This window comes from Tursiops truncatus, chromosome 4, assembly GCF_011762595.2.
Source record: "Tursiops truncatus isolate mTurTru1 chromosome 4, mTurTru1.mat.Y, whole genome shotgun sequence".
NCBI classification, from domain to species: Eukaryota; Metazoa; Chordata; class Mammalia; order Artiodactyla; family Delphinidae; genus Tursiops; species Tursiops truncatus.
The window spans coordinates 89449029-89452802 of record NC_047037.1 but is presented as its reverse complement, the minus strand read 5'-3'; the positions used below and the strand labels follow the sequence as shown (position 1 = coordinate 89452802).

At 46.6% G+C, this 3774-nt stretch overlaps 1 long non-coding RNA gene across 1 annotated transcript; it reads left to right on the top strand.

Moving 5' to 3' along the window:
* Positions 1–2333: 2333 nt before the first annotated feature.
* Positions 2334–3523, top strand: LOC109547802 (uncharacterized). The gene is made up of 2 exons (XR_002173733.3): positions 2334–2951; positions 3139–3523. It is a non-coding gene; the product is annotated as an uncharacterized lncRNA (long non-coding RNA).
* Positions 3524–3774: the final 251 nt, after the last annotated feature.

The following is a 3774-nucleotide window of genomic DNA, read 5'->3' as shown; positions in this document are numbered from 1 at the left end:
GCCATTTCTGCTGGAATTGGTGGAGCGGGTGAGGAACTCTTTCCCTTCACGAGTCAGAACATTTTTTTGTGTGAAGGGCCAGATAGTAAATATTTTAGGCTTTGCAGCCCACATAGGGTCCTGTCTCATAGTCTTCTTTTTTGCTGTCTTACAACTCTTTAAAAATTTAAAACCATTCCTAGCTTGCCATGTGTGGAGTTGGGGATGTGCAAAAATAGGCCACCAGGCCAATGATTTGCTGACCCCTTAGGGTCATACAAGGGAAAAACAAGTCAAAGATCTCCTTGCAACCATCATCTCGTGGCAAAGAGGAAGCCAGCCTGAGTGTATGTACACATACACACACACACACACACACACACACCAAGGAGAGAAATTCCTGGAAGCATTACATCATCTCCTATTAGAGTTCCCAACACCCTGGTTCTCAACTCTCTCTTCTACCTGTGAGCCACTCAGCACTCTTCCCAGTTACTAAGCTAACCTGAGTTGGTGTGAGTTGGGTTTCTATTACCTGCAAACGACCAACCCCCGGCTGACATATCTTCAGAACCCACAGCCAGCCCCTTCCTTGATTCCACTGGTCTCAGACCAATTCCCATGCAGCCCACGAATTGCACAGCTCTTGGCCAAGAGTATGGGATGAAGGCCACTCCTGCTGAAAGTTTCACACAGTGGACATAAACATCTTTTTAGGATGGAAAATGGGAAGAATAGGAAATTTTAGCCAAACACGAGTGAGATCTCTGTTTGTACACACCTTCAGAGTCACAGCTCACGGTCCAGGCAACATTGCTGATTCTAAACAGGGTCTCCATGGTGTCACAGATGGTCGGCAGAGGCCTTGGACTGGGAACTTGGGTTTTAGGAGCAGCAGCTGCCTCTGCCTCTAATTCAGTGTGTCCTGATGGAGAGTTGCTGCAAGGATGCATTGTGGGTCACATTCAAAAATTGCCGTTGCAAATGGCTCAGTGTCCTGCATGTGCAGATGTAAGAAAGGGGCACTTAATAGGCAGAATCTGTGACATTCACTGAAAGGGACGCCAGGTGGCCACACGGACCAGCTCCATCTGTGCAGCGACTGACCTCCAGAAGCCAGGTGGGAAGGGAACAGATTCCCAGGGTGTGTCTGGTAGGGACTCTTTTTTTTTTTCCTTAAAAAAAACGTTTTGGCAGAGAAGTGTATAAAAAGCTACCATACAGCCTCATCCATGACTCAGCTGGGGAGGTGGACTGTTTTGAAATAATTCTCCACCCTTTTCAGAAAGAAGAAAGCAAAATGGTTATGAAATGGGAGTTAAATATGGTGATGGTCAATCTCAGCATCAAATATCCTGTCCCACTGACCCCATTAAGTCAGTTCATATTTGATTTGACCACGTGTCCAGATGTGGGTTGTAGGAAGACTGTTCGCCACAAGAACACTCGGAGAGACTGTCCTTCTGAATAAAGCAGAGTGGGTGTGTCGGCCCTTTCAGGGAGGCAGGAAGCTTGACCACTAGGCCTCAGGGCCTCTCAGACTGTTCACGTGGGAACCTCCTGGGATCTTGAGAAAACACAGATTCTGTTTTTTTTTTTTTTTTTTTTTTGGTACGTGGCCCTCTCACTGTTGTGGCCGCTCCCGTTGCGGAGCACATGCTCCAGACGCGCAGGCTCAGCGGCCATGGCTCACGGGCCCAGCCGCTCCGTGGCATGTGGGATCTTCCCGGACCGGGGCACGAACCCGTGTCCCCTGCATCGGCAGGCGGACTCTCAACCACTGTGCCACCAGGGAAGCCCAAAACACAGATTCTGATTCCATCATTCTAGAGTGGGGCCTGAGAGTCTGCATTTCTAATAAGCTCCCTGGTGATGAAGATGCACCAATCTATGCACCAATCTGTAAGTAGCAAGGGACAAGAGGACAACAGTGCCTTAGTGCTGGTGACATTTGGCCTCTAATACTTGTTCATAATAATAGCTAACAATGCACTGAATGCTAACAACGAGAAAGAAGTCACAACACTAGTAAAGAACGTTGCTAGAAACTGTCTGTAAACCCCATGCTCTTTCCACTGCTCCAGCCTGGCTCACTGCACGGTAGAGGCGAGTGGGGGACCTCCAGCCCTCACAGCCCAACACGAGGTCCCGACCCCTAGCAGCCCAGGTGCACGACCTGGCTTAACTGCCAAGCAGAACCTTCTGGAAGGAGGCTTGGCCTCGTACAGTGAAAAGCAGTCCAGGATTTAAAAGAAATACATTTGGCATTTCCAGACCCTGGGATGAACAGGCTAGTCTTTCTGTTCAGCCAATCTGCCTGACTGGGCAGAAATGAACTACCTGGATGAATGAAAGTAGGAGAACATCTATCTGATTGAAACACTGTTGTTGCTATACAAAATACAGTAGCCAGATGAACTGCTCCTCCAGGGCAGATGTGGGATGTTTCCCCATAGCTCACAGCACTCCCTGGTGTCTCCTGAAATCCCCAGAAGATAGATCCTCAGGACGTGGTGCTGACTCCTGCCTTTGCTTCCCCAACTGACAGCTAGTAAAACATGGGCCTGCGATGAACAAAACCTCCAGAGAGGAACCATATATTTCAAGCATTTTTTGTCTCTGAAAAGAAGCCTGGAGTCCAGAAACTTCTGTGACGTATGTTTATCATCTCAGTCTTTGTGCTGATTGGACCTGGGTGACCGTGGACCTGCATGATTGGGAAGAAACACAATCAGCTTTTCAGACATGTCTACACCTGGAAAGCTTCACAAAAGAGTTTTTTCTCTTTGGCTTCCTTTCTGAACCGTTTTTGTTGTAGAGCTCCAGGCAGAAGCAGCTCTGAGCGAAACTGGGCACAAGGGAAATTTCTCTCTGACATTTTCCCACCTTTTCCATCTGGATCCTCTCTTCCTGCCCTCCACTCCCTCCAGCCTCCTCCACTTCCAATACTGAATTCCAATCACAGGCACAGGGTGAGTATAATATTTGCAGAGGAGGGAGGAAGTGGGAACAACCACTTGGATATTGTAGTGATCCGTATTTATTTTCTACATTGGTGAAAAATTAGTCATTTTTTAAGTTGTCGCAAAACAAATAGAATCATGACTTATGTTTTACAATTTATGTAACTGATTTTATGTACTTTTAATTTTTTATCAGATTTCTGACAGTTAAAAATCATTTCCCCTTCCAGAAAGATGAAGGATCACGTTTCCCCCTTCTGCCCAGCTGCAGCCATCTGGGAGCATAGCGTTGCACATTGTTCTTCCTGTGCAGTGTTGAAATAAGTTTCTTGGCCCAAGATGGAGCTGCTTCTGCCCAGGGTGCCATGTCAGCAAAGCAAAACTTAGACAACTTTTGTGTCCCTGGAAATGTTCCACTTGATCAGAAAGGTGGTTCCCCAAACACGAAGCCAACTCTGGGGTCTCTACTTACTTCCTTGTTCCTTCTTTAGCCTACAAAAGCTTCCTGCCTTCCGCCCCATTTTGACGTTCTGACTGTTCACTTCATGAAGTATCAAATAAAGTTTGTTTGTATCACCTAAGTTGTCTTCTTTGGTCATTTTTAACAGTAGTAATCAGTTACTTGTAACTATTAACTGGTGAAAACTCAGGTTGTGTACAACAAGGACCTACTGTATAGCACAGGGAACTCTGCTCAATGTTATGTGGCAGCCTGTATGGGAAGGGAGTCGGGGGAGAATGGATACATGTATATGCATGGCTGAGTTGTTTGCTGTGCACCTGAAACTATCACACATTGTTAATCGGCTATACTCCAATATAAAATAAAAAG